The sequence below is a fragment of the Carassius carassius genome, chromosome 19 (genome assembly GCF_963082965.1).
Source record: "Carassius carassius chromosome 19, fCarCar2.1, whole genome shotgun sequence".
NCBI classification, from domain to species: Eukaryota; Metazoa; Chordata; class Actinopteri; order Cypriniformes; family Cyprinidae; genus Carassius; species Carassius carassius.
Window position 1 is genome coordinate 18,746,722 of NC_081773.1, and position 26,153 is coordinate 18,772,874.

Here is a 26,153-nt window from a genome sequence, read left to right on the forward strand (position 1 = left end):
TCCACCTGGTTCCCTGAAAAACTGTTATTGATTCACTTTTGCAGCATTAATTGGATACTATTTCTGGGTAAAATATTCTGACAGTTGGCAAGGTCACTCAAAAATTTAAATTCTGTCATAATTTTTCACCCTCATCTCATTCAAAAACCTGCATGACTTACTTTCATCTATAAAAATTATCTCTCTCTCTCTCTATCTCTCTCTCTTTTGGTGAAAATTATTGGAGTCCAATATTGTTTGGGACCCCAACGACTTTCATAGTGTGGACAAAAAAGTTCATTTTAATGGTTTGACTCCACTAGGCATTTGTTGAATTGAAGAAAGCAGGCTTTCATTTAAAATACTTCTAAAATACAGATTTTTAATTCATTTTGTTGAAGTGTTTGTCATTCAGTCTATTGTGACATTATTTGTGACGTATATACACAGACATTTTTTTTTGCCATGCCTATGCCTATGCCACATTGGCAAATGTTAAATCAAGATCCACTAAACCTAGTTATGTATTGAATGCGCATCAAAGGCAAGTATTTTCTGTTGCTCATTAGAGAATTTAAGGATCATAGCAGCCAGGGAGCATCTGTTGATGTTGGCACACGGACATCAGCATATGAATGCAAGTAATTTATGTTGCATGTCATTAAAAACTCAGAATATGTCAACAGTTGGATGCCAGACTTTAGAAAATGCAAAGCATGTGAGTGAGCATCTACCATACATGAATTAATAAACTCACATGACTAAAAAATGTTTACCACAGATAAATTGTGAATTATTATTATTTAGAATTTTTCAGGTTAAAATCATAGTAACTAAAATGCCATCTATAATGCAAATAGGTAGTATTTTAACACAACATTCGTGACATTTAAATTGTAAGCTCTTTGGTGTTTTGAAAGTATTTGCATGAAGTGGTCAAATTCTCTCAAGCTCTACAATAAACACTGTCATGCACAAGAAAAGATATTTGATCTTGAATTTTTCTCAAAAGGGTTTTGATCACCAATTGCATTCATATTCTGATATTTATATATTCTGATATATATATCTAAAACAAGTTTTAATGTCAAATGTAAAGGGTGAGGTGTGTCAGAAAGCCCACATTGTCAGTGGAATTATGGGTGGCTTACTGAAAGAGCTTTTTAAGATAACATTTAATGCTTGATGGCAACTACTAAACTACTTAATCCATGTGAGTATTTGTGTTCATGTGACATGTGAACTAGCACACAGACAGAAAAAATTGAAAGCGAGATATGTGAATTACCTTTAGTTGATAAATATGGGCTTCAGGATTTCTAATCATGTAGATTAGACAAGTACAAACTATTGGGATACAATTATATTGAGGGTTAACTATATAAAAATACTAACAGACTGTTTAGACTGCTTTGGTGAAAAAAAAAAAAAGAATGCATCTATTAAGGACTGCATCTATCAGATTAGGATTTAAGAGCGAATAGGCATTTCTGTTAAAAACAATAACCATATAAAAATTAATGTAAGTTCAGCCCAATTTCTGTACAAAAGTGTGGTTGCTATCATTTTGTGGATTTTTGATCTTTCAAATTCACCAAGCTGTAGAAAACAGTAATTAAGAAGCTGTTAAAACAAAATTACGATAATCTGTAGTAAGAAAAGCAATCATGTGAAAATTATTTTGGGGGTTCCCACAGTCAGGCTATAAAACCTTTTCACTAAGTACTAAAGCCAGACAAATGGTGAGACTTAATTCTTAGACTTACTGTTATTGCTTTTCCACCAAAATAATGTCATTTTTATGAGGATAATGTTATAGCGTGCAGCAGTGCTGCATTTTAGCACTTCCGGTTTCATCATTCTGAAGTCAGTGGGTTTACTGAATGGGTTTTTGTTAAAAATGGCTGAAATAGTGTCTGTGATTAACACAAGCTAAAAATATTTCATGTTTTATTATTCACTGGCAGGAAATATATCATTAATACCACATTCGTTTTTTATTTATTTATTTTTTTTGCTTGGAAAATATTGTTGCTAACAAGTGGCTAAATGAATCAACAGAGGTTGTCATGTGCCTTAAACATCATCAGTCTCATTGTATTTATATCACATTCTCGCAAACTATTTTAAACTCAAACTTTGGAAACTGTCTGTTAAATCAAGACCGAAACTAAAAGGGAAAACTAATGGTGGTGACGTCACAGTCAGTGGTTTAGTTTGTTTATTCCTGGTAATTGTATGAACAAAAGCATGCAAGCATTTAAACTTCTGCTGGTCACAGATCTTATTTTCTGCAAAAATTGAAATGCCAATGGAAAAATGCTATTATGCTTTTTTTTTTCTTTTTTTTATTTATTTATTTATTTTCTTTAGGGAACAACAGTGATTCTAACTTATGGGTTGGCCTACAAAAATATGTCCTCAGTTCAGCACTCTATAAGCAACTGGATTTTGTCAAGAGGTTTGGTTGAACTAGTTAGCCTCTGCTGGTGGATACCATAACTACACGTGAGCCATGAACTGAGTTTCCATCAGCAAACATTGCAGCCAGCAAACAATTTACATGAGAAGAATAAATCATATTTTATATTAGTATATAGAACACTACAGGTTTTAATATATAGAAAGTAATACACAAGAATCATATTCTCTGAGTAAAGGAGGAGATTCAAATATTTTTTTAATTGAAAATAATTAAAAAGTAACAAAAGTAAGACATCAAAATACACAGGTGCAAATATATAAGGCAGACATAACTATACATTATATACATTGCATAGCAGCAGTTAAATTTGAATTGGAAATTCAAGATGAATTTTACACAAAAAAAAAATAATGCATTTACATAATTTAGTAAAAGGTGTTATAAGATACTAAACTCATAAAAATATATATAATGTAATATAATTTAATAGCCTTATCACTTGCAAGAGTACACAAAGCAATAATTCTAAGGTCGTGAAGTGAGGAATAGAAGGGGTGGTTTTCAAAAATCTACACTTATGAATAAAAAATTGACCATAACAAAGAAGGTTGTTAATCAAGTAATGTTGCATACAATCTTTTTTAAACACTCCAAACCTGCTTATAGGTAAGAAGGTTAACATGGATATTATTGACACAGGACATTCTGTTATGAGAAAGAAGTGAAAAAGAATCCCTTTGAGCAATAATACAATGCTTCTAGGAATGGCATTTACAACTGTGTGAAACTCTTCAGGAGGACTTACAAATTTTCAGTGATATTTCCTAGTTATTTTTCCCCTAATAAACACCAATTCTGGCACAAAATAAATGTAACATGAACAAGTTAAATATGATCAGAAATGTCAAGCTGTTTTCACACAAAATTGGTTTATTTAACGTCTGGCGTCTACTTCGTTGAATTTTGTTTCACGTACGGGATTCTACGAAAATATTAATAATCTTGAACAATCCCTTAAGGACAGACATTATTAATACTATGAAGTAATATTATTTTATCTCCCTTCTTACCGGAGGCGGAACATGTGGTACTTCAAAAAGGCCCCACGGACACACAAATTAAATGAGAAGAATCAGCATCCGAAAGAGATTTGCTCTTTAGTTTTTTCTTCTCAGTGAGAAAACAACGCAGCGTGAGGTAGCCTAACTTACAATGTTATTGAAACGCTTTCTCTGTGTTAATGTTGTAGGCCTACGCAATGACACTTCTGTAATTAATTTTGTAAAGGCGTCTAATATAGCTAGATTCAAGTAACACCTTCAGCCATGGCTTTGAGTTTCTCAACATGAAATGGGGAAAATTTGATCTAGGCCACGGGGCTCGTCAGAGTAGGTCAATCTCACTGTAGTGTCAGCGCACTACCTCTAGATGGCATTGTTGAGTCGCCAGTCATCTGGTATCTAACTCTGAATATGATTATCACATCATATTCTATTCTCCTTTAAAGTTTATTATTATTATCATTATTATTATTATTATTATTATTATTATTAATTAGTAATAGTAGTAGTTGCTGAATGACTCAAAATGTATTAGCATTATAATAGGCTACTAAATTCTGTAGTGCTGTAGTTATTTATTTACTTGGTACAGTACAAAATAAATTCAAGTGTGTGACTTTTAAGCCCTTTGAAATGCTTCTTTGAGCATAATGTAAGTTGTTGTAATAATTTACTGATTTGAATATATTCATAGGGCTGCAATGTGCTGTCAGAATGCTATCGAATTGAATTTGCAAATGAGGGAACCAGATCTCTCTAGGGTAGCCCATTAAGGTATGAAAAAGTTTTGATCCAATTATGTTCTCCCACGTGCGTTACAATCATCCGTGATTGTGTTACAACAGATGACAATACACACTCCATCGGTTTGTCTTTGTCTGTGCATTTTATTTGACACAGATTCATTTCCTTCTGATCTTTGCAATCAAATCCAAAACATTATTTTTGCTTGTTTGTAAGAGAGAACACAAGTCTTATGTTGTTCTCTGGGGAAAAGTTCAATATAATTAGTTAATTAAATGGATTAATTTAATTACAGTAGCTCCAAAAACATTCATCAACATAATTGTTCCTCTAGCTCCAATTTAATGATTGTTTAAGTGAAAACAAGTCAGTTTCAAATGTACATAATACTTCCCTACATGCCCCCCGCCCCTCGCCGCCTATTCATTTTCCCTCTCTGATCCTCATCGCACAAAAGCCTGTCGGTGTTTGTTTGATTTTCAATAATACAGCATTGCTAAAACCAAACATTTATTACAACAATTTAATTTAACCTCTCAACAGGCTTTTACAAGACGACCTGAGGGATAGTATCAGTGGAAGGCACTCAGTGTTCAGTTATTAATCTCCCACCGCCGTTGGCCCTTTCATAAAAGGTAAGTATTATCCAAACTCCAAACATACCACTGCCATTCAAGCTGTCTTGGATTTCATCGCAATGTGGACCAGATAGAGTTCAATTTGTCAGTGCAGGCCAAAATAATAAAAGATAATTTCGGCTAATCTGCCCAAGGAATGTGGGGCGTTTGATGTAGACATTGGTGGATCTTCAGTTGAAATAATTGCATATTGACTCAGTCGGGACAGTTGGCTCAGGTTTGCTCATCGGTGTCTTACAGGTGTTCTCCTTGCTAGACAACCCATTCCTTGTTTATGAAAAACAGAAAGAGAGTGAGAGAGAGAGAGAGAGAGAGAGAGAGAGAGAGAGAGAGAGAGAGAGAGGATTCATCTGATAGCAGAAACTGCTTTTTTGTTGAATGCTGGAATCAAAAAAATGATATATGGGAACACTCAAGTGTATCCAAATTCAAAGAAACAAGATAGTTAAAAAGTGTCTAGTCTGGTAGTGATATTATGTTCTCCTGAAAATCGCAGATTTTTATTTTAAAGGTACCTCCTATTAGTTATATGAACTGTTTTATGAGGTATGTGCCTGCAATTTAACGAAATGCGTGAATGGACTAATAATTCCCTGTTTTTCCCCTCAGTACAAAACAGATTTAAAAACTATTTCTGTGTACACTATTATCATATACATTCAGTTATACAGATAATATGATAATCTGAAAGGTGATATGTTATATTATGTATAGTACTGTAATTACAAAACATAAAAATGAAGTTAAATATAAGAAAACCTCTGTCTGTCATACTGTTTTTGTTCACATGAAGGAATAGGTCAACCAAAATCTAAATTTTGCAAAACATTTACTCACCCTCAGGCCATCCCCAAGATTTAGATGAGTTTATTTCGTGATCAGAATTAATTTGAAGAAATGTAGCATTAAATCACTTGCTCACTAATGATCCTCTGCAGTGAATGGGTGCAATCAGAATCAGAGTGGATGCAGTGAATGGGTGCCGTCAGAGTCCAAACAGCTGATAAAAATATCACAATGATCCACAACTTGACTCCAGTCCATCATTTAATGTCTTGTGAAGCAAAAAGCTGCGTGTTTGTAATAAACAAATCCATCATGTACTGTATGGCCTGAGGGTGAGTCAGTTTTCATCAAATTTGTATTTCTGGGTGAACTGCTATTTCTTCATGAAATTCCATTGTGCGCATTGATACCCACTCAAGAAAGTTTCTTCAGGAAATGATTACTCATAAATTGAGTGTTGAAACAGTAAGCTCAATTTGTATGCTTATCACTAACTCATTGTTTCAAAACAATGTATTTACATCTTTGAGCGGTTTGTATATTTAAAGCAATTAAGGAACAGCACAGCAATGCTTTAGTCAAACATACAAAGCTTATCTACTCCAGCATAACGAGTTTCACGCCGCTACATGGATAAATATTTGTAAGCCTCATGGAGGACGTTTTGTAACCAAAAAAAGCGTCAAATCAAGAGAACATCTGTCCAATTGCTGCATCAAACAAATAAGATTATAATGCTGTAACATTCACTGAAGGCTCAGATCATTATGCTTCTATTCATCTGTGAGATTGGAGGAAACAGTTGCCAGTTTTGGGGGCAGCAGGAAAAAATACCCTACACAACAGATGTTAGATGCTGAAATAGCTTACACTGGCCCCAAAAAGTATTTAGACACTTAAGCCACACTTAAATTACAAAATCATATTTTATTCAGCCAAATGGCATCTGCAAGCAAATGATTTTCTCAGAACTGACATTCTCAGAAATTTCTGCAATTACTTTTAACCAGATGGCGGATCCCTTCAAGTTCACACAGGTGTCCTAGCAGAGGAACCAGGTGTCCGGTCTTAACTTTGAACATTATTGAGCACTACTGTTGCATTATTTAAAACCTAACAATCTTTTCAAGGATACATTTACTGTTAAGTCGATAATTATGCTCATGACTGATATCTGATTAATGGCTGATATAAAAATTTGTAAACATTATTTTTGTACAAATTTTGCACAAATTCAAAACAGAAACACTTACAACTGAAAATGTAATTAAATGCTGCAAGTATTTAGGAATCATAAAATAATGTTAATGATTAAAAATAGACATTCATTTAGAGTTTTGCTGAAAATTATATTTCACATTTTATTTTAATTATGAGTGTTTTTAAAGATTAACTTTAAGTGATCAATTTAAAATAAGCAAAATGCAAATATCATTTTCATTTTGAACAGATTGCATCAGTTATCAGTTAAATATCCAGTATAATTAATCTAACATTAAATCTAACATCAGTTGATATAACCATTTGCTTGAATTTTGGGTTGTCTTTCTTAAAATGCTTCTTGTTTTGACATACAGTGATATGTTCATTTTCGAGTGGGACTTCTAAGTGTCCAAAGACATGAGGGCTGCTATATCATTTACTTTAAAGATTTTATTACTCAGAATTTCTAAGACTGTTTGCTAATTCATTTAAAAACCCACCCTCACTGCTGTTTATTTATCGCATTTAGAGGCGGTATTTGGTAAAATACAGTATATGAGCTGTATATGAGAATATATAAGAGTAACTGGTACCTCTTCAGTCCCTGCATTCCGAGCCATTAGCTGATCTGTCCACACCTTCTCCTGTTTAGTCATTGGCCAGATTCCTTCAGAGCAGACCACTAATCACATGACAAAGCTGACTCTATTAGCCTCTGTCTACCCCTCCATTGCCTTCACTCGTTTCCTGTTCGGCTTCAAGTACATGCACTGATTTGCCTATTATTATTTTCTTTATTGTGGTGCTAATGAATTATTTGACCAACAGTATTATTTACTGTCATGTGAAATGCACTTGTTAAGCCCTGAAAGTTATGTTGAATGCTATGATAAGCTAAGCCTCTTCTGGCTGATCAATAAAATCTGAACAAAGGGGCACCTTCACCATTAAAGCCATCAGTGTCTGGCGAAAAACAGATCTGCCAATCAATGGACTGCTCCAAAGGCATCTGGTTAAACATGTTGTGCATTCCTGGAAAAAAAGGGGGAAATGAATGAAGTTTTATTAGAAGCACTGATAATACAACTTTTTAAATAGATTCCAGTCTACCCTGGGAAATGGCTCAGTGTGATTGTTCTGGATTGAGTGTAATCAGATATATATGACACACTTCTTGAATGCACTGTATGCATTTGCACACTTAAGCCACACTTAGAAATGTATGTTTGTCTTAGCAAAATATAATAGAAGGACATTCATTTGTGTATATTGTATAAATATTTGTTTATTCTTTTGTTATAATTAAATAATATATTATATTATATTAATATCTTTGTCTATGTCAGCTTTTATTATTGGAAATATTAAGCATCTTGTATGGATTACAGCATTTAACCATGCAGGCTAGTATTCCACATAAATAACACAAGCAGTAATCTATCAAATAGCCATCCAATGAGAAATGATCACAGCGGGACATACATTAGGCTGCATTTTTTAAATTATTGTTCCATTACAGGTCCGAAGAACAAAAGTTCCGGAGTACAAAACTCGCCATGTTTTTGATCCGCTATCCATTTGTTGAGTTTTACCTGGGGGCATCTTACCTTCTCCTTCATAATTAAGAACACTTTAGTATCAAACAGTACAGAGGTATTAATTGGGACTTTATTTATGCAGATCCCTTGAAAGATTTGCATAAAATCTATTCCACAGATGGCTTTATGGGAGTAATGAATGTGCAATGCTGGTAAAACATCTGGTTCATCATAACAATGCTTGTCCTTTGAAAAAAAAAAAAATTAAAATGAAGATGCATTTGTGGAAACGTGTCTTCTACTTTGTTTTATACAAGTTTAAAAACATAGCAGGAACAATCAGGTTAAATTAGGTGACTTTTTCCATTTTTAGGCAAATAAATGAAGAAAGAGAAATATATATATATACGTATAAGTATGTATGTGTGTGTGTGTGTGTGTGTGTGTGTCTGTGCACTGTATATATATATATATATATACAGTCGTGGCCAAAAGTTTTGAGAATTGCATAAATATTGGAAATTGGAAAAGTTGCTGCTTAAGTTTTTATAATAGCAATTTGCATTATATTATATATATGATATATATAACATATAATAATATATACATATATACATATATATATATATATATATATATATATATATATATATATATATATATATATATATATATATGATCATGACAAAATGTCTTCTTTTTTTTTGGAAATACTTTACATTAAAGCTCAATTTGATTGTTTTGAATGGTTATTTGTGAACATTTTAACTAATAGATTTTTTTCCACCCAATTCCTCAAAAACCTTTAGAATATTGATAAGAATAAAACTGTAAAGTTTTGTTTATATAAATGCTACTGAGTCATTGAAATCTAAAAGGCACGTAGTCTAAAAGAAGACAAATAAATAGCCCAAAATATCAAAATTAACTAGTGCCTGAAAATACAATAGTTTTCCGTCTTTCCTTAATTTCTATATACACTCAATTTGTAATAAATGTGAATGTATTATGAACGAACAACAGCACTCACTATATACACTCAATTTGTAATAAATGTGAATGTATTATGAACGAACAACAGCAAATGTATAAGTTAAGCTAGAATAATAATCATTTACAAAATTTGTTTTTCGCTGAGTCTTTTTGTTTAGTGTTACTTTGTTTTTGTTTTTTTGGCCAATCTCAAAGAAATCCACAGTGCAAGCAAACATCCTTCTTTTGGCGGCCGATGCACTACTTGGCACACAGACCCAAAATGTGGATCGTTTCTGGGCATTCAGCAAGATTTCAAACGGGGGGCGCTGTGCTCTCATCCTCCGCCAGATACAAGGTCACTGGAGTATTGATAAATCACACAGCTGTGATTCCCCCCTGACAGCTCAAACTAACATCAACCTGGATGGGAGAGAACAAAAGACCATCAAGCGGCCCTTTTCTTGACACTTTTATTCAATCACGGCCAGATTGCTTACGACAGCAGCGGCAGCTGTTTTGTCTTCATCTTTCCCCATTTGATAAAGTGTGTCAAGTCATATTTTTGTAAGTATTTCACGTCACCCCTGCTGCGTGAAAGCGGCTCCCGTTTGGCATATGTATTCCACATGAGGGGATCATCAAATGGGTCAGGGTTTAATGACATCCCATCCAAGGTCATCAGCCATCTAAAAGGGAAGCTGCCACAAAGCTACAAGCTGAGGGTCAAAGATAAGAACACGCTTGGAGATATCGAAGATAAAAACCAGAAAATTAAACAATGAGCGAACGCGGGAATGCTTTGATTGTGTTGTTCGGTGCGATTGTTATTTTGGGTGCACCAATTCACAGAGTGTCGATGTTAACCTTGTCCTCTCAGGATAGAGGTTACTGATAGGACTAACACATTGTTTGTTTTAGAGCTCCATGGAATGGGATTTCCATTCCCTGTTCGGGTCCAGTTATAGATTGCATTTGCAGCAGTTGTTTTGTAAGGGTGATGTGTGATCACAATTACAGATGATTGAATGCTCTCTGATGGGGTGAGTGAGAGGTGAAATGACAGAGGGTCAAAGTCTTGTGAGAATATCATTTCTGTTGGCTAAAGTACTTATATGGGACATTTCCTACCAGTGGGTGGTGCTGAAAGCTGTATTGTTTTGGGGGATTCTCATGCTTTATTCAGGGATTTGTGTTTCAAGAGACAAATGAAACCAGTCTAATGATTTTTTTTTCTTTCTGAATCACTTTCAAAGTTTGGTTAATGTTTCCAAAGACAAACACTTGCTCATGTTAACCACAGTATGGCTGCCCAAACTTGAAGCAGCCTTGAAGTGGTGCATAGTGTTGCTAGCAGTTTTTTATGTCCCCAAACTCGAAAACAAACAACACTTTTTAAGCCTCCAAAAACATGAAACAGTGTCTTTGAACACTAGTGATTAATTAGGTTTAAATGGTCAAACATGCAATCTGGAAAGCATACACCATTTAGCAGGTGGGGACAACTTACTCTTAAGTTGGACAGAATCCCAGTTTTATACTCAATGTAGATTTGCTTAACTCACCACAAAAACAGGTGCACTGTCCATATGCTCACCTCAAGAGAAGGAGGATTCAAGCAGCCGATCTCGTTCAGGTTAAGAGATGAATGGCAATCAGTCATTACTCCCCTGATATCCCCTCTGTTTAGACTCTTGGGTTGCTCACCAATACATTCACTTTTTTCATTGTGCTTTTTAGCATTTCAAAGTCTTGACTGTTTAGAGAGAGCCTGTTGTGTGTGTTTTATATAACTTTAACTTTATTATATCTACTACTTTTATTATTTGAATTATTTTTGATTAACACTAAACAGAAAATAATGTGCGGTAGTATTGACTCTGGAAGGAATTTTCATGGCAGCAACATGTTTTGCACATGATAGCAACAAATTACATGCTTTCATTTGTTTCAATGTATTGTGGTTTCAGGAAGACCCCCCCCCCCCCTCCTCCTTTTTGTTTGCTTCTTTATTATATACAAAACCTTCAGGACATACTGATTATGTTCTTTAAATGATTGTATATGATTTTTGAGAAAAAGAGAGGTTAAACTAATGCATTATTAAAATCAATAGTTGTGCTTGTTAACATTAGATAATGCACTCTGAATTAACATGAACCAACAATGAACAACTGTATTGTCATTAGCTAACATTAACAAAGATTATTAAATACTGTAATAAATGTATTGTTCATTGTTAGTTCAAGCTAGTTAATAAATTAACTAATGGAACTTTATTGTAAAGTGTTACTATTTTTTTTCCCTCCACTCTCAAAACAAGTATAATGTATTCTGTATATGTGGTGTTGTGTTTTAAGCTTCTCTGGGAATGACAATTAAGGTAAACCACAAACTAGTGGATTAATATTGTAAAGCCATAAAGTCTATGTTTCCCTCCAACTGAGGTGTTATAAATTCACATGAGACTTAATTAAAGAATATTTATCTAGTTTAAATCATAATATTTTGAGCAGTTTTAAGACTGCAGGCTAAGGCCAGTGTTGCTCACTGTAAACTGTATGTCGCTAAAGAAATTACACAAAGAATTCTGTTTATTAGTCCTCAAGTATTATTTTATTATGCCAAGCATAATAACATACAGCAGCGAACTATAACAGTGCTGCTATATAATTACAGTTCTATTAATGTCATTTTACAACCATGACACGCTGTTCTATTCACATGCATTCAGGCCGTCAAGGACAATGCTTGGAAATTGTCAGAATATTCATTAAGGGACACATTTTCACCAGCTCAATGACATCTTGCATTTCACAGACGATTGTGAGACGTTTGAGATAAATGACATTTTTTTCTATTAACAAGTCTATGCCCAGCATTATCAATTCATAATGGTTTTCTTTACAGAATTCTGCAGCAATACCTTATCAAAGAAAAGCAGCCCTTCTGAGCTGGGGACTCATTTTATGTTGAGAAAGGCCTCCTGAGAACCCTTATATTTCTGTGAGTGCCACTGACTGTCTACATTAGGAGACAGTTACAACGACACCATGCAGCTGTGAAAGAAAGTTTGTGGCCTGTATAAAATTTTCTAAATTTTGTGCATGGCTTTTGAAGTGTGACTTTTATTAAAACAATGATTTAAACAATCAGGATCATTGATGGAACAATGTTAGCTATAGTGAGCAATGACAGGAAAAGAAGATCTACAGTATGATAAATAGATAGATAGATAGATAGATAGATAGATAGATAGATAGATAGATAGATAGATAGATGGATATGAAAGTGCAATAGATGTAAAGCTAATGTAAATAAAGTGGAGCAATCCTTTAGAGTTTAAGTATATGCAAATGGTGATTTTGACAACTTCTGTTGTCTTTTTCATTGTACATGACAGTTATTCTTGTATGACCTGGCCGACATTAAACAGTAACTCATTGCTTTTTTCTTTCTGTCTAGTAAATATTCTTCAAAAGCAAAGCAGATGAGTCGGATCAACTTTGAGGAGCGCTAAAACAAAAAGCCATAAAATGATCACCAGCGCTCCCTGGAATGACAAGTATTATCAACAAAAATTAATCAGCCGCATCTTTTCATGAACTCAATTAATAATGTGCAACAACAGGGTCTTTTTTTTTTCTCGGGATGAAAATTAATTAGCAGTGGGAAGGTCACTCCGAGACGCTGACATCACTCATCAGAATGGTGTGGCAATTCTAATTATTTGTCTTCCAGGCTTGGGTGATCAAAAATTATTGCAATACCTGAGCAACATTTAGAAAAAGCAGTGTTTTTAATTAGACGTAGCTATTTGATTAATGCCATGTAAGCATTCTAGTTCAGCCTCTTATCAGTGTTCAGACAAGTTTGGTGGTCACTCTTCTGTGAAAGACGTTTCATTGACGCTAACTGACTGTTTAGTATCTAATTCACTCATTTCACTACAATTAAAAAGCTATTTGCTTGAGTACTTGTTGATATCAATAAAGATGTTAGGAACTTTGACAAACCACCCAGAGTCACAGAGTGCTTCTATATGCATTACAGGAAGCACTAGTGACCACAAATGCTGAACGCCACACTTTATTCAGCCAGATTTGCAGGGATACTTTATTAATTAATTAAAAAGATTTTTTTTTTGGTAAGCTGAACCCATTTGACTTAAATGTTCACTTAAAGTACCTCCTGAGATTTTAAGTTAATATTTAGATTTTTCATTAATGTATTATTTAAATTTTACCACTTTGTGGTGTATTTGATTTTTGATTTTAACCCTTTTTTAAAATCTATTGGAGGTATATTCTCAATCTTTCATTTAACGTGATGGCAAACAAACCAACTCCCAGCAGTCCCAAGTTCAACTCCACTGTCGGCTCAAGTATCCCCTACCATAACCACATCAATTCATATTACCTGTAAATTAGCGAAGTTCTACTTTCAGGCGCGCAGTACATTTGATCCAAATAGACTTTAAATGCCATTTCTGTTCCTATTAACCTACGGAGCAGCGTGGCAGATATTTCCATGAGGGTGTGTGGATGAAAAACAGGGGGCTAATGGCTTAGTTGTGACAGCGCTTCTCATGATGATTTATGATTCTGTGTTTAACTTGATTACTCCACTGCTGACTCTGAATACTATTTCAATTAGTACACTGAAGGTCACATCGCCAAATCCCTCCATAATCTATTCCTATTAACACTAATGCAGGGAGTATCCATATCTTTTCACCCTTGTTGATTCAAATCATCCCTGTTCCTAACAGGAGGCTTGTTTACCAGTTTACTGGTTTAGACATATCCGAGATGGTAATTTTCAATCCTTGGCATATCATTAGCGCTCTCACTTTTGACACACTACTGGAAGGGACATCTCAGTAGAGTCCCTTGATGTTTCAATACTTTTCATAAGATTTATTCCCCATCAAATTACTTTTTTTGTTTTTTATTACATTATTTTTCTTTATTTGACTTGCCATTTACATCCATTTTGCTTCTGTATTTGACATTTTTTTCAGAATATAAGAGAATATTCAAAAATAATTTGTATAAAAATAGATGGTACATAAAATAATCTGACAATTTCTTGACTTCCTAATTGGATAGTTTACCAATAAATTTAAATAATTATAATTTGGAGAAATGTTTTGTGTAATTTGAGTTGTTTTTTTTTAGTTTTTTTTTGGATTCATAAACAAACTTCAAGTAAAATTATTGTATTTTAATTCATTTCGGACACTGTTCCAGATAATGCTTGCTCAGTGTAACATTTTATTAAATTTTTGTCTGTTTTGGAGCTTTACAACATGGATGTATAGAATAGAGATGTGTATATTTTCTAAAAATTTCTGCTTTTGAACTCAAAGTGTTTGGGTTTGATATGGTGAATGACTAATGACAAGAATATTAGTTTTTGGGTGCTCTGTTCTGGAAGCTCTAAGGATGTATTGTTCCAGAGCAATTTGTTTGAGAAAAGTTCCTCATTGCAGTTTAGTGATCCCTTAGTCGCCCGTCATGTGGAAAAGGCACTTTTTAGAAAGTAAGATGAAAGTGCTGACATTGACACGGGATGACAGAGCTCCATCGAGGGATAGGTGAACCACTTTGGCAAAGTGACATCAATTTTCAAGATGATTTACTCTAACCATAACGCTCTTCTGGAGAAGGGGCAACATTTCCAAAGTCTGATTTACCCCCACTGACAGTCGCACAACTCCCGCAACAATGTTTCCAAGGCTACTAGCGAATGACGAGTGGTCATGTCTGTAGAACCATTCCCATTGCTTTGATTTATGGGTGGGGGATCCAATAAAAATGGCAATCAAATCAACCCAGCCACTTTACAGGTAGTAGGCTGTCTGATTAAGTTGTCGAAGGCATGGCTAGGGTTCAGAATGATTATTCCGAGGAGGCGGAAAAGGGTCCATTCCCACTGCCAACAAGGACACCATTCATCTCCCGCTGTGTTCTTATCCCTCTGTGATACATATCCAAAATAACTGCACATCTACTGCTCACGTCCCCTTACTGAAGGTTATTTGTTGTCTGAAGGACTCCTCTTGTCAAGATATGATGAATACCATGTACACAGACAGGGGAGCATCAAAACCCGGATTAGCCGGAAAACTCAGTGATCTGTGAATAATCTAAAAAAAGAGGAGCCGAAGATTAGCGATGACGCTTTTAAGAATGATCCATCAAACTCAACTACCAGAGGAGTGCGAATGAATCATCCGCCTTGATTTCTGAACCCGCTCTCCGCGACTCCAGCGCCTTCGTGTAGCGCCGAGAATCCGTGGGAGAATGTTATTAAATAAGTGCTATTAATTTCCACACAGATCATTTCTTATCTGGCCTTCAGAATGAATTATTCACACAATGATGTCACAGATTACTGAATTAATCTCCAGTCTTTTATATTCAACCGTGTTGACCAGAAAGCCTAAAGCGATGTCAGTGATTTAGCCCCTCGTGAAAAAGAATGCTTAATGGAGAAAGGGAAAATCCCTTAAGAGAACGTGTGACATATTTTCTCTCGTTCGCAATACAATGGAAGTAATGGCTGCGTGTTAACCTTTGGGAGAACGAAGGACAGTGGTATGAATAAAAGGGCATTTCCCAAAACGCTGGGGCTATTTTTTTCCTTCAGAAGTATGCTAACGCTACACGTCTGTATGGTTTCCTGTCGCAATGCTCCTGTGGTCTTTTAGCGATCACATGGCTGAATTAACTCCATTGTCTCAAGATTTGCATTGGGGAAACATGGGGAGGCTGGAGCACTGCTAAGCCAGACCTGCTTTCTTTCAGGTCCAGTGGGACCTGGGCAAAAGGTAAAATAATCAATTTGAAGTGTTTTTGTTGCTCTGAAGTAATGACAGTATAGTTTCAGCCTGTTTACCGCCTGTTTTTAGGAAGTCCATTGCAGGAAGTGGATTGGATCAAAGTCCGGGCAGCTGGTTTAGCAGTTAGTGTGTGTGATAAGTCAAATGAAATCACCCTCATTGTTACACTGGAGTGACTTGTCTCAGTGTCTGACAGGAAAAAAGCAGGAAGAGGAAAATGGAGCTGATAGTTGGAGTTGCCTGAGTAATAAAAAAAGGCCACGGGCAGCCCTCCAACTTCGAAACAGAACAATCGAGCAGAGAAGCTTTTGTGATAGCAACACAATCACCCCCAAGAAATAATAGTCCTGTATGCAGAACAGGCACAGGCAAATCTTTCTAGACATAAATCTAACCAGGGACCACAAACATGGCAATTATAACCGTGCTTGGCTGTGATGTCTTTTTTATTCCTTGGCAGTAATGTTTTTGTTTCTGTACAGGAAAAAATCTGACAATATGATATCTTGCTTTCTTAAAGGGATAGTTCATCTTAAAACAAAAATAGTCTTCGTTTGGAAGATGTCTTTTCATTTGACAGTAAATGGGATCCAATGTTGTTTTGTTGAAAATTTTTCCATTGAAACCTTTTAAAAATATCACAGAGGAAAATAAGGTTTGGAGTAACATGAGGAGAATATACAGTCTGTATGTATATATATATATATATATATATATATATATATATATATATATATATATATATATATATATATATATATATATATATATATATATATATATATATATATATATATATATATATATATATATATATATATATATATATATATATAGTTTAATTAATCAGGCCCAAAATATTAAACATATCTCTATGCTTTACATTAACAACCAAAGAACAAAGGGGAATTCTCAACAAAATCTTCTGTTGTCTTCCACAGAAATTAGTAAATCATACAGGTTTGGATTGGGTTGCATAAATAATGACAATTTTTTTTTTTGACAATTACTTGCCATTTTGTTTGGTCAAAATCACCAGTAATTCAAATTAAAATTATTTTCATATTGAAGTTGCAATGCATTGAAGCATAATTAGGCCAAAAAACATTAAATATTCAACTGTGTTTTACATTTACAGCCAACTCCTTGCTAATTCTTAAAAAATATTCCATAAAAAAACTTAATTTATTTTCCATTTGAGAAAGTTTGTCATATAGGTTTGGAGTAATGTGGTTTACATGGTGAACTCCTCTTAAAAGTACTAGCCGAGTTTTTAACATTTTGTCTTTATTATTATTTTTTTTCATTTTCACATAAAAGTTGCAATGTCTTGAAACATAATTAGGCCAAAAACATTAAATGTACCTCTACACTTTCCCGTCAGGTCCTTGCTATTTTTTTTGGAAGTAGAAAGGGGAATTCTTGTAACTCAGGGACTCTGTCTAAATAACATGCATGAAACAGGAAATAACTATTCATTGATTTCTGTTTCCAGAAAGATCAATTTTATTCTTCCTTTGTTTTCCAAGTACAATGCTCCAAAGCTTCTTGCAGCTGGATATATCCTGTACACAAAAGAAGAAATGAGGCTATTAATCAAATGGTGTTGGTGCAAGCACATTGTATTGTCCTGCACAATAGAGACAACCTAAAGTGTGCTTGTTACGCTGCCAGTCGCACATATTTTGTAGCTTAAATGGCACCTATTATGTCCCTTTTTACAAGATGTAATATTGGTTTTGGGTGTCCCCAGAATTTGTCTGTGAAGTATCAGCCCAAAATACCCAACAGAACATTTTTTATAACAGCTGGAAAATATAATTTTTGGGGTGTGTCTATAAAGGAGCTGTTTTGGAGTGCCCCTTAAATGCAAATGAGCTGCATATTTCTGCCCTGTCTCCAGAAGAAGGCGTCGCATATACATCTCTGCATTGCATATATACAGCTATAAACAGCCGGCAGAAGCAACATAACTGAGAGCGAGAGAACCAGTGTTTAGCCTTACATATGGGAAACCAAATGCACAGAAAGTGGGAAGAAAAAGCACAATGTTACAGAGCTGGTGCCACGCTGACCTTTCATCAGCGTGGATTAACAGACCAAGCCACGCTACTGAACAAATCTCACTCTACGAATGGCGAGAACTAATCTCACAAGCATGGCGCTGATCAGTTAAAAAATGCTTAATTTAAACACACAAATACGGTTAAACATCCGGTTAAACAGTCGTACATCCAAACACAAAGCATCGGGATTGCTTGTGACACATTGTTAACGTTACAGCTGCTTGAACGCGGAGTAAAAAGGAGGACAGTGTACAACCGCCGAGGGCGGTCACAAAGCAGGGATGTCATTCTACCCCTGTGGCCCGGCCCTATACAATGTGACGTCACACTGCATGAGAATCAAAATGGCAAGCCTAGTGAGACTGACTTGGTTTAAAGGGGATTAAAAATTGAGGAGTTAGTGGATTAATCATTGTAGGCTGGTTGTGTTCACACACTGCCAACACACATTTATGTCCAAACACCATGTAAAAGTGGATTTTGCATAACAGGTGCCCTTTAAGAAACGTAGATCACTGGACATATATGGAAAGGAGGATGGCTGAAACAAATTAAGCGCTAATTGAAATATTTTAAGATATGACATGTGTTTTCTTTTTGTGACACCACACACCTACGTATCTCCATGTTTATTGCTTATTTCAAAGATTTAGCTGAACTCAATCAATAACTTAGTTTAATAGCATAAAAATGTTCACTCTGCATATTGAAACAGTACTTTTGACATTGTAAATAGTCTTCCAAGTTAGGTTGCTTACAACAAATGACTGAATATAGTCTAAGCTCTGTGTCCCTTTTTATTTCTCCTGTATATTTATTCTACATTTCATTCCCATCACTTATTTTTCACTGCCAAAGTAGCATCAGAGGGAATATGGATGTCCTTTCCCCCGTCCAGCGCGGTGACAGCGAGTGAAAGTGATACCTCAGGCTTTATCTTGCATCTGCCTGTTTAAGATTCATAGAAAAGGCTATCTGCCCTAATCAATATCTTCTTGAAATTTAAGTTGCATAATGCATCGCCTTCACTGGCATGATTTAAAACATCAGCACAAAGTATTCTTAATTTTATTGCCTGCTGTAAATTAAAATTAATGATGCTGACATCCACAATTAACAATGAAAAATGCAGATTCCTATAATTACTTTAGCCATAATATTGTTTTTCAACAAAGACTCAAGGTGCCGCAGCCCAGCTCCTCGACATTCAGTAGAACACAAAGAGACAGCTTCATTACGTTTTATTTGCTATAGGAAACAAAAAGGGGGGAAAAAAGCTTTTTATTTGCTATAGAAAAAAAAGGAAAGCTAACAAAAATCCTCCGCTCATTTGGGATTCTTCGCCATGCATAATTAAGCAAATTTGATTGGAATTAAGCATGACTTCTTTGGTGGAGTTTTAATGAATGCAAATCAGGCATCTACATCCCTAAGATTAATTTCAGCCAATTAAAAAACAAAGCTTATTGGAAAGTGTAAAAGTGTTCAAAGCTGGATAGCAAAGCATTTTCCTCTGCTCGTCTCATCCTCATAACTTACACTCAAGAGATTTTTCCCATCTCAACTTTGATCATTAGCGTAGAGTTGCAAGCAAACCCTGTGCATTCAAATAGTGTAGAAAAGCGCAATACTCTAACCGCAAAATCACTCCTGCACAACTCTTAACAACTTTATTCTATGTCACACACTCTTCACACTAAGCCAAGGATAAGTACTTTACTTGAGAGATGAGTACACAATGAAGGAATTCAGGGCCATGAGAAGTAGTTAAGGAGTAATATACAGTCAGATGATCATTATTGCAAAATAAATCCACCCAGGATGATACAAGATCACACTGCTAGAGTTTATTTTGTAGAATACCTGCACATTTATTTCACAAATATGTGCCAAATAAATTTTATTGAGAATATTTTTTTTTTGTGTGTGTGAGAAGTTATACAATCATTATATTAATTGAGTTAGTATTAAAGCAATAATATTAAGTTAATTAATATGAATTAAAAATGATACATGTGTATATCAACAAGCATATGTGTATTAATCATTTGTGTGATCGCGAGTTTTAGTTTTTGTTTAGTACATCAAGTTAAAGTAAATTAAAATAAAAAATGTTGGCAACTAGCTGACATATATTTAATATTTTTATTTGAATTGGCATTCATTTTATTTCAAGTAACAAAGATTCTTTTTATGCTTTTTGTTTTAGTTAACTATTATAATCCTGATTTCACAGATTGAACAGTTCGAATAACATCAGTTTAAACAAATTTCTGTGCAGATCATAAATAAAAAATATTTCGTAGATAAGTTGTCAAATGTAATTAGATATTACTGTTTATTTACAAATGGTTTTATGAACGATAAGAATTTGTTTTGTTTAGAAATGTGTTCTGTGTTTCTAACTTGCACAACCCACGAATAATGCATAACTGAGACCCACTGTTGTGGGAATAAGTGGGTGATATTGGCCATTCTTTGAGGACAATGTGTATTTGAAGTGCATTGTAAATTTTGAATTTTGTTTTCTTCTTCAAACCACTCTTCATTTGGACCCTTTCTCATATCTCTCTATTTATACTCCTTTAACTTCAGAAATGCACTTAACTCTTGGCAGTGTATCTCCTATAACCATTTTCTGCTCAAGCGTTTGTTTCACTGCCTGGTTACTGCCAAAGTAGTTTCACATTCTTGTTTTCTCCCCTGGGTGACTCTTTTGAAGCACTTAATCTTTTAAAATTTTACACACCTGCTAATGTTTCCCTATTTCCCATGTAGCCACTTAATAATTGAGGAAGCGAAGGGGATCTTTCACTCAGCTCAGGAGAACGCTCCGTCCAGCTCTCTACAAGAAATCTCCTGATTATTTGGTGCAAGAGGACATAAACACTAATGATTTAAGGCAAGCAGGCTCCTTCGACTCTCGGGAATGTGAAATGCTAATCCCCCCAGTAGCCGTTCGACAAGAGTGTGTATATCGATTTGATCTCTCACATCAAAAGACAAACACTGATGCGAGTCAGCAGTTCCTCTGTCAATGTCATTCCTTGATGTGATTTTTTCCACACACATCTTTATGAAGCAGAAGGATCGAGCTTTAAGCAATCACAACTATTGGCATTTTTAAAAAAAGAAGATTCCTGGGCGTGGGGAAGGGGGAAGAGTGGACCTGCCAGCCTGGATAGAGGTGCTCCGCTCTTGGACGCCGCTAATCCCATTGTCTTTACCTGTTATATGTTTCATTATCATTGTCTTTCAGGATCAGCTTCCAGCAGTGCTGGGGAATAAGTTTGATTATGCACAAAAAACAAAAAGAATTGAATGGCAAGGTTCAAAGCAGCCTGTGAAAGGCCTTTATGTGTGCCTTAATCATGCTAAAACACAGGCTGGTATGCTGAGTGCGTCGCGCTCCCCTTGCTTTTGCTGGGTGACAGGGAGAATTAATATTTGGCCTCTGATGCATTTTTTTGAAGGAATAAAGAAAGTAAAGAGAAGCATTATCTATTCAAGTAGCACAGGGAATAGCGTTCGCCCGGCTCCCTCTGTTCGAGCTGCTGTGTCTCATTTTGTCTAGAGAAGATCAGAGAGCCGAGGACTTTCCGCTGCCGAGCGCCAAGTGGGAAATAAGACTGAACTTAGAGTTTCTAATCCTCGGGGAGAGTTTTGTAGGGGTAACCAGACTTGTGAGCATCTTTGCATCGCACAACTGGCTAAATATACTCCAAAGTGATATGCAAGTGTGTCACTACTTATTTGGCAGTTTGAATTTGTTTGTTCAAAATGGTCCGTTTGGCATCTACATATTTTTCACAACACATTTTCAATTAGTAAACAGTACATTTATCATTTGGTAACAGTATATACATACAGGACACTTAATACTGTATGGGAATTGAACAATGCTACCCTTGTTTCAGAAGACATAATTACATTAGAAAGCAAAGATATCCGAGATTTAGTTGGTTATTGGTTACTTAGGCCTCAACACATTTATGTTCACAGCCAACAACTGAATGAGCTCTTTACACAAAAAATGAAATAAAATAAATAAATAAATACATTGAAAATGGCAAAACAACAAAAGTTTGCTAAGAGTGAAACAATAAACCTATAACAGTAACCACATGATTTATTCATTCTGCAATGCATGCTGGGAACTCACACATTTGATCAATATTTATTATTATTTATTATGCAATTCTTCGTTCAGACAACTGTGTTTGACTAGTTGGGACAACATTTTGGGGAATGATCTAATGTTTTTTCAAAGTAATTCACATTCCTTAGTATTTATGATTCAAAAGGAAACATGTAGTGCACCGCTTTTATGGTTTATTTGTATTTATAAGAAAAGGTGTCACTTGCCTGTAGAACTGCAGCTTCCCCGACACTGTCAGAGACAAATATAGCAGATGCACTAAAACAGAGGCTAATTCAATCTCTTTAAATCACCCATTTATGTACTTTTTTCATATCCATGTTGCACGCTCTTTCCTTAATGCCCCGGGCTCGGTATCCTATTAGACAAAGCGCCATTGCTAGGCCTTATGTTTCACTTTATGCACCACAGACTACACATTCAAGTCCACTAGAGCAAACCTCTGCCTTTGAAAGCACTTGAACCACGTCGATATGAAACCCCACTGCTCATATATTTATAACACTACAGTCGCATATCTTCTGTTGGTGCAAAACGTTCTTTCCACATCACCAGGGAAAGTATGTGTCCCTTTTATTTCTGCGCATAATGACATAACAGATGTTTATTATTCAGAGGGTGAAATCAGTGAAAGGCTATTGAATCCGTTTGTTTAAGGCCGCAGTAAAAGTGGAATAATTTGCAAAGTCTTTGGGAATCAACACAATCAGCAGTGGCTTTAATAGCATTTTAATTAATCTTCCTCAAATTGCGTGCGAGCGTTTAAAAGGAGCCCCTTCTCCGCTGGATCTTCTGGGTGTTATATTGTGGGCATGAGAGATGCAGCTATGTGATGGGAAACCCAGGGGACTCTCAGGAGGACAATGCTGCATCTCTGGAGGATTTTATGCTGCCGAACTGAATGTGAATGCATAAAAGAAAACTCAGCAGCAGTGGGGGATAGTGCACAACATGGCTTGTGTGTCTTTTGTAAAAAAATAAATAAATAATCAGCACAGAATATGTCCGCATTCTCAGTTTAATTTTAAATGGGTTACTTGTTATGCTGGTTAACTGTTATTCAAGTTGCACAGGAAAGAGAAAAGTTTCCAGAATGTTTTTTATGAGATTTGCTTTCTTGTCGGCTCTAAACAAAAGCAGATACATGCAACGTGAGCATCCACCACTCGCTCTTTGTCGGCGCAGGCTACACCCCTCCATTTGCTGCTTGCCTGCTTTTCCTGTTTGGTCTGCTCTCTTTGGTTTGTCCCTTATCTTTCCATCAGTCATTCTTCCTGCTTGATACAGTGCTTGGCTCTGCTTTGTGGTGTTTGGCGCCCTTTCTTTTCTACCCCCTCTCTCTGTGAAAGACACTTTGTCCTCCTGTGCTAAAGTTTAGAAGCGAGGGAGAAACGTCTTGGCAACACTTTCTGGGTTTGCTGCCATTACACCTGGATGTGGCCAAGACTCGGTCTTCAGGGAGATCTTCTCTGCCGTGCTGGACAAATAAAGTCGTCTTTGTTTATTTGAAACCAAACAACAGAAGAATTGAAAATGACAGATTTCAATATCATTTTGATTAAAATATTGTGAAAACAGTCTTACTATTTACTGTATTTCTATATATATATATATATATATATATATATATATATATATATATATATATATTATCATGTGGAATTGCTAACTAGATGATGCATGACAGAATAAAAGTATTAAATATATTATTTTGTTCAAATATTGTAAACAAATCGTAATATTTATTTATTTATAAATTAATTTTGAATAAATATTTTTTAAAGTATCTTAACATATTACAGAATAAATTATTAGTATTTTATTTAATTATAAAAAAAAATTAAGTATTAAGATGCTGGAAGTATGCCACAAATGTGCAAAGGAGACTTCTTATTTGTATTTTTTATTAGATTTGACTCTATACTGTGTCTATTACACTGCAAAATATTTTTTGAGTTTGTAAAGATTACTAAAGTATGTTTTACAAGAAATAACAAAGGAGCCTTTCTACTTAAAAAGCCCATGTTTTATTGCTTGCTGATTCTTTGAAAACTGTGAAAATGGTTTCTAAACCATTTCCTCCCCGAGTATACTGTCTGTGTAAACTGTTTTGATGGTAACACTTACACAATAAGGTTCCATTAGTTAAAATAAACTATCCATGAAAAATGAAATTTATGAATCTTTGTTTGATTTGTAATTTAATTTACTACGACATAACTTTTTAAAATGATACTATTCTCTGTTTTTTTTTCTCTCTCTTTAAGTAGGTTACTGCAGGAAGTCAAAAGTGTATCTGAGTTTTCAATCTTCAGTCCCTGTAGAGGTCACTGTTGCTTGGCACAGCTGAAAAACAACTGAAGCTCAAAAGGAAGGTAATTAGATCCAACATTATCTGATATGCATACACACACACTTAATATTGTTTTATGTTTATAAGATCAGTTTATTTGTGCAAGAGCTCTATGATGGTATGATGGTAATTGAATTCCTTGATATTTGTGTTTCAGGAAATGATTACAGGCTGTAATTAAGGGTGCGGCTTTGTTACGGAGCTCTAAAACGAGAGATATTAATTTGCTCTCTACTCCACATTTGTTTGTGCCATTTAATTCTGAAATCCACACACACTCGGTGTGGAAAACATGTCTGAATCAACTCTAAATCATATTTATCGCTAGGAACACACGTCCAGATGGCAGACTCTTAACTGAGCTTGGATTAATGGGAGGACGGGCAAGAACTGCATCAAACTCCTCTTAAGGACCTTTGAAGAACAACATTGCTAATCGCTCATAAGGACGCTGTAGAACATGTTTGTTGGGTAAAAATAAACAAATTATACTTTGTTTGGAAACACATTTCCAGCTTCAGCTGGCATTTCTGATAGATATCCATAGACTAATATGTATGTGTGTGCGTCTACGGTGAAATGCAGATGGTCTGGCACACATAAGCCCTTAGTTAGGATTCTGTTTAAGTGTTAAAATCAATTCCAAGCAAATAACGTGGAAACCTTTGTGTAAGCACTTTTTACACTCTTAATTCTGCCTTGTTAAATTAGCTTCAGTGTTGGAATGATGGGACAGCAGATGAAGAAGAACCCTATGCATGTTGATACTGAAGTGTCTAAAGTTTTGCAACTTCTGTAGTTGAAAATTTACCATAGTCTCTTTAAAAAATATGAAATACAAATTAACTAGCAATATACATGATGAATAAAACAACTGAATACATATGAGCAATATATTTTTATATATACTGATTTAATTACAGTACTTTGTAGTCATGAATGTCAAAGATCAACTATCACGATAATATATGTCAGTTAATAAGTCATAGTAAATTCATGGTTACCAGTGCAAGAATTTATTGGGTTCTCTCTCTTTAAAAAAAAAATCTAAGATAGTTGTATGATTATGCATTGATAATTCCTCCTAGAAAACGTGGCTTGCCGTGTTTGCTTTGCCTTTGTGAGGGTTTCTGTATGCAACCCCAGTTGATTTCCACATCTAAAAGGACAGGGCATCTCATTTCTTGTCACTGTGTCCCAAATTCCTAAAGGTACAATTAGCATTTTGTCTGACAAAATGTTGAAAGGTTCATAGATTGATATTTGCAAACATGCAGCAGGATGCTTTTTTTCCCCTAATGCAAATTTTGACATTTATCAACTTTTATTCCAGATCTGTTTATGGATTGTAAAAAGTGTGCATACATTTAACGAGAATCAAG

General features: G+C 35.0%; 1 long non-coding RNA gene across 1 annotated transcript; it reads left to right on the forward strand.

Moving 5' to 3' along the window:
- Nucleotides 1–4,750: 4,750 nt before the first annotated feature.
- LOC132094743 (uncharacterized) lies at nt 4,751–25,637 on the forward strand. Its single transcript, XR_009422389.1, has 3 exons — nt 4,751–4,844; nt 24,686–24,793; nt 24,929–25,637. It is a non-coding gene; the product is annotated as an uncharacterized LOC132094743 (long non-coding RNA).
- The last annotated feature ends 516 nt before the right edge of the window (nt 25,638–26,153 follow it).